The sequence below is a fragment of the Callithrix jacchus genome, chromosome 10 (assembly GCF_049354715.1).
Source record: "Callithrix jacchus isolate 240 chromosome 10, calJac240_pri, whole genome shotgun sequence".
Lineage (NCBI taxonomy): Eukaryota > Metazoa > Chordata > Mammalia > Primates > Cebidae > Callithrix > Callithrix jacchus.
Window position 1 is genome coordinate 46,319,640 of NC_133511.1, and position 9,615 is coordinate 46,329,254.

Below are 9,615 nucleotides of genomic sequence, written 5' to 3' on the forward strand. Positions count from 1 at the left end.
TGGAAGACAGTGTGAATTCCTCAAGGATCTAGAAATAGAAATATCACTTGACCCAGCAGTCCCATTACTGGATATATACCCAAAGGATTATAAATAATTCTATTATAAAGACGCATGGACATGTATGTTTATTGTGGCACTCTTGACAATAGCAAAGATCTGGGACCAACCAAAATGCCCATCAGTGATAGACTGGATAAAGAAAATGTGGCACATATCCACCATGGAATGCTAAGCAGCCATAAAAAAAAAAAGGATGAGTGCATGTTCTTTGCAGGGACATTGATGAATCTGGAAACCATCATTCTCAGCAAACTCAGGAATAGAAAACCAAACACTGCATGTTCTCACTCATAAGTGGGTGTTGAATAATGAGAACACATGGACACAGGGAGAGGAATATCACACACTGGGGTCTGTTGGGAGTTGGGGGCTAGGGGAGGGATATCAGACAGTAGGGGAACAGCATTAGGAGAAATACCTACTGTAGGTGACAGGGTGATGGATGCAACAAAGCATCATGGCACATGTATACCTACCTATGCAACAAACCTCCATATTCTGCACATGTACCCCAGAACATAAACAAAAGCAAAACAATAAAAGAAGAATATGGATATATGCATGTCGAGTGCCCAGAGGCCAAGCTGTGCATATAAAGACCTCAAGTCACACTTTAAAAGGGCCCACATTTCAGGTCACCATACCTCAAAAACCTGCCCAGATTCCTGTGACCAGTCCCTTGTCACTGGTCAAGGGTCTGTTACAGAACCTACTGAATTGCTAGCCATGACAGTACCCATGATAAAATGGTTTCTGCTTTAACTTCGCCTTAATTAACAAAGACACTAATTAAATAATGCCGGCTCACCCTATATTCAGCTATATTTAGTCCTCCTGGCTCCAGTAGCCATGTCTCCTGTTCAGAGAGATAGAAGAACTCATTGTCAGATGAGGATCTAAGTTGTAAAAATGCTCCGCTTTCTAAATTATAAGTAGAGCCAGGTCATTAGAATTATCAAGAAATATTAAGCTAAGCCCTATCCATTTGTATCTATTTTAAATGATGCCCAAGAATCTAGGATTTACCTCATAACCTGAGGCAATGCTGCTAAAATGTTTTAGGTGAAATAAATAATACATATATAGAGAAATCTTTCTTAATGAAGAAAACATTTTTAAGATTTATAATATACTAAATTGAACTAATTAGCAATCCTATTAAATGAAGCATTATAAAAACTGTCAATAGACATTAGACAAAAATAAAAAATAAAGTCCATTATGGTGACCCACAGACCCAGCATTATGATGGGTTAGTTATGATGAACCAAGTTATGACCTACATTTATATTGTATACCTCATCATTATACTGAGGATTTGTAAAAGGTGTTTATTCCTCATAGACTAATTGTGAACAGGACCAAATGGCTTGCTTGAGATGTGATGAAGGAGTTGGGGGCCTCTCACTGTAGCCTTCTGTTTGCTCAAGGTGGGCTGTAAATTCTTTGCTAACCTACTAGATTACATCAAAGTACCTGAATAGAAATAGTGATAGAGCCATTCATATGAGAGAGCCAATAAAGACTGAAGAGCTACTGTAATGACCAGTCAACAGGGGACATAAAGGTAATTGATGGCGATGATCTCTCAACTTTAACTAGAAAGAATGTCTTCATTTTTGAAGATATATTTGATATTGGCAAAACAATGAAGACCTTGTCTTCTGGGTCAAGTAGTAGTATCTAAAAATGGTCAAGATTTGCAAGCTTGCTAGTGAAAAAGGACCCCCCAGAGTGTTAGAAAGAGGCCAGACTTTGTTGGATTAGAATTCCAGACAGACTTGTTGCAAAATATGCCCTTTACTATTGTCAACCAAAATTAAGGCTGTTGAGACAGAAATCATTTGATTAAGGTTTATTGGAAGCCAAATGTGAGAATTGACCCAGGAAGACATACCAAAAAAGTTGGGCATATTCCAAAGTCTGTTTACAATTTAGAATGCTTTTATAAGAAAGTTTAGAAGAAGGGAGGGGGATTCCTCATATTACAATTGTTCTTTTTTATTGGAGGATACAATCCCACAAGATTGGATGGTTTTTATAAGGAGGTCTTCCCATTTTGCTTTGGTCACATGCTCTCTCGCACCTGCTGCCACATAAGATGTACCTGCTTTCCCTTCTGCCATGATTGTAAGTTTCCTGAGTTCTTGCCAGCCAAGCAGAACTATGAATCAATTAAACCTCCTTTGTTTATAAATTATCCAGTCTTGGGTGGTATCTTTATAGCAATGGGAAAATTGACTGGGTGACCATTATTTTGGCCTTAGCCATTGAAGAAAAGTTTTAAAATTCTGTCATAGTTAGGTTAAGAGAAAAGCAAACATTAATTTTGTTTACAAATGCATACTTCCCCCAATTGTTGTAAGTTATATATAGTTTAAGGGAGAAGAATTTTTTACTTTTGAAAACAGAATATAAAATAGTTAGCATGTTTTCAATTAAAAATAATAAAAAACATTTTAGTTCTCCATTAATTCAGTCCCATGTAATTTTTGCTCTGTTTAATGCTGTGTTGTTAATCTTGTTTTGTTTTGTTTTGTTTTGTTTTGTTTTGTTTTGTTTTGTTTTGTTTTGGCAGAGTCTCACTCTGCTGCCCAGGCTGGAGTTCAGTGGCATGATCTGCAACCTCTGCCTTCCGGGTTCAAGCGATTCTCATGCCTTAGCCTCCTGAGTATTACAGGCATATGCTACCATACCCAGCTAATTTTTGTATTTTTAGTAGAAACATGGTTTTGCCATTATTGCCAGGATGGTCTCAAACTCCTGACCTCAAGTGATCTACCCACCTTGGCCTCTCAAAGTGCTGGGATTAAAAGCATGAGACACTACGCCTGACCCGTGTTGGTAATCTTTGTGTATCAGTTTTTATTAGAGTTACGGAAGTTTTGATTTAGTCCATTTACCTTAAAATTATTAGAAATCTGTGTTTATTTATTAGATTTTTTTTCCATGGAAAGCAATTTTAGATTATAATTAATTGTACATTTTCAGAGAAGAATTCATAACAATAACTGTAGATGACAAAAACTTGGAAGAGTTATGATAAAATGTGCTAAAAGTTTCCAAATGACAAGAAAATTTATTTTTATTACATGTAGCATTTTAAGATAATAATCAGAATTATTACTGATAGTGTCACATCAGAATCATCAGACTTTTAAAAATTTTATATTATCTTTAGACTACTCACATTAATAACATATCCATATAAATATAACTTTAGAAAAAAATTAACATAACAATTGAAATTATTACTGATACTTATATTTTTATCAATTTATATAATTTTTGGAACATTTATATCATACCCAAAAATGTAACTGAAAGATCTAGTGTCATTTAGCATTTGACAATGTCTCCCATACAATTTAATCAAATCTAACTATTTAATATTTTTACAAGATGAGAGAGAAATATTTTTTAGACTTTCCAGGGGCTGAACTAGAAAATTACAAAGTTAATTTTAGGCCAAGAAGACTTAATTTAGGATTTGGATCCTGGGGAAAACTGTCAGGATGTTCAAATGTTTACACCATTTGTTTAAAACAGAAACACAGGTCATTGTAAAATAATTATTATTTATTTAATGAGAGTAACAGTCAGAAGACCTTAAAAGCTATGTAAAAAGTTACATGTATGCAAAAACTTTCATCCTTTTAAAACTCAGTTTTCTTAAGGTCTCAAAGAACTTTTTTAAAAAACAACCTAGGAATTATCTTGAGAAGACATCAAATCTTTATTTTTTAGGCCAGTTACCATAAAGTAAAGAAAAACTTCCAGCACTGTGATTGCTTTTCCTTCTGAGAAGTCCATTCAAATAATCTGGAAGTCAAATCTGATGAAAGGGATACTTAAATTTAATCAGACACAGAAAAAGTGTGTCTAGGGGTATGCATGAACACTGTATTATAGAGGAATGTAAATAACAAAACTGGTACCTTGAACAGGAAAATGCATGGCTCTTAGTAACAACATAGGATATTTCCTTATTACATTGAACTATTCAGACATACCAAGGAGAGCCAAGAGTACAGAATCAAATTATACTGGAGGAAAACATTGATTTTTAGAGCTTTAAGATAAAACATTTAGTATCTGGCTATGATACTAAGTCAGAATCTGAAAAAAAACATTACAGGAGTTTGTAAAAAGTTTGAAGAAGAGAGTTATCATTTCAGCCAAGAAAAAGATATATCTTTTTAAGGGAAAAAGAAACAGAAGGCAATGATGCATGTAGAATTAAAAAGTAAATGGCCAGGCACGATGGCTCACACCTGTAATCCCAACACTTTGGGAGACTGAGGGGGGCAGGTCACTTGAGCCAGGAGTTTGAGACCAGCCTTGGTGACATGGTAAAACTCCATCTCTACAAAAATTTTAAAAATTAGCCTGGTGTAGTGGCTCACACATATGGTCTCAACTACTCAGGAGATTGAGTTGGGAGGATAGATTGGGCGTAGGAGGTAGAGGTTGCAGTGAGATGAGATTGTACCACTCCACTCCAGACTGGGTAACAGAGCGAGACCCTGTCTTAAAAAAAAATCAAAACCTCTTGTAATTTTATTAGGAGTAAATGAAAACTTTAAGAAAATCTTGTTGTTCTAACATAGGAGTCTAAGATTTTCAGTTTCGTATTAGTGTATTTTTAATATTAAAATTCAGTCTTTAGAAAGATTGTTAAGTAATTTCTTTTATATAGCCAACTTAATTATGTACAAAATTTATTTTATAAATTCCTCTTTTATAAACCATATCATGGCTTACACAGACTATTTGCAACATTTTTGGACTTTTGGTTTTGTCCTATACTTTTAAAAATAAACAGTGATTTTATTTTAGAACAAAAATTCACCATATGATATTTTTCACACAATATTATTTTTAAAAACATTTTTATCAAAAATACATCTATATATCCATAACTTTTCTACATCTCTCTCTCTCTCCTACTTCCTGGTTTATTTCCAGCTGGTTTTATAAATAACCTACATAACCCCTGAAGTAGATACAATTATTTTTAATAAAAAATACATTTCTATGTCTTTTGTATACTTTTTTACTAAAAACACATTCTATTTTTGGTACATTTCATGTAAAAAATATATATATACATATATATCAATTAGAATTTAAATTTTCAGTGAAAACCTGAGAAGCAAGAAATCTTGACTTATCTATCACATATTGGGATTTATAGATGAGAACAATTTTCTAATTTTTAGAAACACATTTCCTTATAACAACTTTTAATTGGAAACGACCCAGACAATTAATGAGTTTCTTATTTAATTTAACATAACTCTAAGATTTAAAATTACATTAAAAGTTTATAAATATTGATTCTATTTATATTTACCTAATTCATTTAATAGATTACCTAGATTACTTATAAGAACTGAGGTATTAGACAATGTTAGTTATTATTTTATTTTTCTGTTAACCAATTTTATAGCCTGTAAAAATCAGGTGTTTACTTAAGTAGGAACTTTAAGTATGCAGGCATGTTGTCAATGACTTAGAAAATACAACTGTTTTTATTAAACCAAAAATAGTAAATAAGACTTACCTACCAAAAAATTACACAAAGATTATTTTCTTTTTTTTCTGGGTTTATGGTTTTGACACTTTTTTTTTTGTAACTTTTATGTCAAACCTGACACCTTAAAATATCTAATAGAAACAAATATAAAACTGTCTGACTAGTAAATCCAGGCAAAAATACAGGTTAACAAATTTAAAGATATTTTCATTTTACCAAAAGTTTTGGAACCAGTTGATTTAGTAAAGATTTCAGTCATGTGAACTTGGAAAATATCTGGGCTTACTAGTTTATGATCATTTATTTATGTATTCATTCATTTAATTAGTATTATTGTTTTTAGAGGCAGGATCTTTCTTTGGCACCCAGGCTGGAATGTGATCATAGCTCACTGCAATCTAGAACTCCTTGGCTCCAGAGACCTACCTGCCTTAGCCTCCTAAGTAGCTGAGACTACAGGTGCACACTACCACCCCAGATAATTTTTAAATATTTTGTAGAGACAGAGTCTCACCATCTTGCCTAGGCTGGGGTCAAACTCTTGGGCTCAAGTGATTCTCCTATCTTGGCCTCCCAAAGTGCTGGGATTATAGCAAGAACCTAGTCAACCTGGTACCATGTAGACATGACATATATAATATAATGCATGTTGTATTAGTCCATTCTTGCGTTGCTATAAAGAACTACCTAAGATTGGGTCATTTATAAAGAAAAGAAGCTTAATTGACTCACAATTTCATGGCTTTACAGGAAGCCTCACTGGGAAGAAAAGATTGGGTAATTTATAAAGAAAAGCGGCATAACTGACTTACAGTTTCACAGTCTTCACAGGAAGCTTGGCTGCAAAGGCCTCAGGAAACTTACAATCATGGCAAAAGGTAAAAAGAAAGGAGGTACGTCTTACCTAGCTGGAGCAGGAGGGAGAAAAAGAAGAAAGAGGTGCTATACACGTTTAAGCAGCCAGATCTTGTGAGAACTCATTCATTGTCATGAGACTGGCAAGGAGGAAGTCCACCCCATGATCCAATCCTCTCCCACCAGCCACTTTTCCAACACTGGAGATTACGATTCAACATGAGATTTTTGTTCTCTTTGTTCATTTGTTTTAAATTTAAATGTGCCTTGCCATTTTCAGAGAAGAAATTCTGTGCATTGTGAAATTTCAAAGTTTCTGCCTAAGAGATGAATAAGAGCCAAGGGAACAAGCAGAAAGGAATGAGTTTAGATAACAGGTAGAAGGAGGGGGAACAGTTGGAAGTTGAGAAGCTTTTAGGTGCTATTGAAAGTAACTCTCCCGTTTTATTTGTGTTGTTCTAAAACCAGTTTTTTCAATTTTGTATGAAAAGAAGTTGTTTTAGGCATGTCTAAAGGATCCTCACTCTGGCTATTACTGCTTATAACCATCCTAGGTTAGGTGAGTTCACTTATTTAAGTAGAAGGGCCCAAAATATTTTATGTAAACCCAGCTAGTGCATCCTCAGTCTTAGAGGACTCATTTTCCATTTTGGTTGTTTTGAGTGAGACAAGCTATATAGTGAAGCAAAAGTTGTCCTCATGTGACCATTAAGGAAAGGTTGTCTTGCCCCAAGCCTCCAGGAAAATGATTTACAGACTATTTTAGTCTAACTTAGAATTTAACAAAAACCCTTAGGTTGAATTCATAGCAGTAACTCTCATTCCAGGTGAGTCATTGTACCTCCTAACCAAACAGGAAACTAGCTTCAATAAACCAGAGCTCTTGCTAAGACAAGAAGTTAATTAATTTTGGGATGAATTAATCCGTAGCATCAAGCAAGGGAATTCAAGTTTGGAAATGCAATTAGTTCATTTCTGTTACCTATACAAAGGTTGAAAATTGGCTGGATAGTTCAAGGAGGTCATTCCAAAATCCTTCCCATGATACCATTTTGTTGATGAAAATTAAGGCAGTTAAGGCAGAAATAATTTGATTAAGGTTTATTGGAAGCCAAATGTGAAGATCAACCCAGGAAGACACACCAACAAAGTTAGGCATGCTCTGAAGTCTGTTACAACTTGCCTTTTTTTTTTTTTTTTTTTTTTTTTTTTGAAACACCCAGGCTGGAGTGCAGTGGTACAATCTTGGCTCACTGCAAGCTACACCTTCTGGGTTCAAACGATTCTCATGCCTCAGCCTCCTGAGTAGCTGGAATTACAGGTACACACCACCACACCTAGCTAATGCCCAGCTAACTTTTGTATTTAGTAGTGACATGGTTTCACCATGTTGGCCAGGCTGCTTTTGAACTCCTGACCTCAAGCAATCCACCCACCTCAGCCTCCCATATTACTGGGATTATAGGCATGAAACACAGCTCCCAGCCCAACAACTTGGAATGTTTTAATGAGAAAGTTTAGGAGAAGGGATGGGAGCTCCTCATATCAGAGTTATCCTCTGTCATTGGAAGGTAGAATTCAGAGGTTACATTCATTGGTTACAGATGACAACATATAGGCTAAAATGTTCTATGTGCAATGGAGGACATGCGCATAGAATCATGAAGTTTACACTGAGTAATGCTTCATGATTTAGAAAGAAATAAGTGTCCTTCAGAGGGAGGGGAACATCACACACTGAGGTCTGTTGGGGGGTGGGGGGCTATGGGATGGATAGCAGGGAGTGAGGAAGTTGGGGAGGCATAATATTGGGAGAAATACCTAATGTAGGTGACAGGGGGATGGAGGCAGCAAACCACAATGGCATGTGCATACCTATGTAACAATACTGCACAATCTGATCTGCACATGTACCCTAGTACTTAAGTATAATAAATATATATAATAAATATATATATTTTATAAATATATATATAAATATATATATTTATAAATTATATATATAAATATATATATACTTTATATATAAATATATATACTTTATAAAAATATATATATTTATTATACTTTAAGTACTGGGGTACATGTATATACATATATATATATATATATATACACAAATTTTTTAAAAAGAAATGTGTCCTTTTCCATGTCAGTATGTTATATATTAATCAGTATATCAACAGTTTGAGAAAATTATAAGATTTTTTTACCTGGGGACAGGATGTAAGCCATGAATCATAAGACCTTCCCTAGCAGTAAATGTGGAAGTCTTTTAAATGTGAATTGTAGGTTATCACTATAATGAGTATTTCAGGGATTTGAATTATGTTTGTGGCATTAATGAAATTGAAAAAGCAGAATACAAAGCCTAAAATGAGAGTTTAAGCTCAATTCGAAAACATCTGGAGCCCCATTGATATCACCAGTAAAATGATGAATCATTCTAGTTCTGTTTAGTAAAGCTTTTGTTGTACGACCTAAGAATTTTATCTATTCTGTACTTTAGAAATGTCCACTGCTGCATTCCTGAACCCTCTACTTACACCATGAGTCTATCATTTCCTTTAGCTGGATCAACATTTAACTTACGAATTTAAAAAATTCTCTTGAACTACACTACTATTGAATGAAAATATTAAAACTGTATCTGTAAGAAACATTTAAAGAGAAGATACACTAGTTTCTGTTATATTTTTGTATGTATTCAGGAAAAAACAGACTTGATTAAATATTGTTTTTTTTTATTTTTTATTGCATTTTAGGATTTGGGGTACATGTGCAGAACATGCAAGACAGTTGCATAGGTACACACATGGCAGTGTGTTTTGCTTCCTTTCTCCCCTTCACCCACATTTGGCATTTCTCCCCAGGCTATCCCTTCCCGCCTCCCCCTCCCACTGGCCCTCCCCTTTTCCCCCCAATAGACTCCAGTGTTTAGTACTCCTCTCCCTGTGTCCATGTGTTCTCATTTTTCATCACCTGCCTATGAGTGAGAATATGCGATGTTTCATTTTCTGTTCTTGTGTCAGTTTGCTGAGAATGATGTTCTCCAGATTCACCCATGTCCCTACAAACGACACGAACTCATCATTTCTATTGTTGCATAATATTCCATGGTGTATATGTGCCACATTTACCCATTCCAGTCTATCATC

At 34.6% G+C, this 9,615-nt stretch overlaps 1 pseudogene; it reads left to right on the forward strand.

Annotated features, from left to right (window-relative positions):
• Window positions 1-1,284: 1,284 nt before the first annotated feature.
• On the forward strand, window positions 1,285-8,832 carry LOC100390417 (hypoxanthine-guanine phosphoribosyltransferase-like; annotated as a pseudogene).
• The last annotated feature ends 783 nt before the right edge of the window (window positions 8,833-9,615 follow it).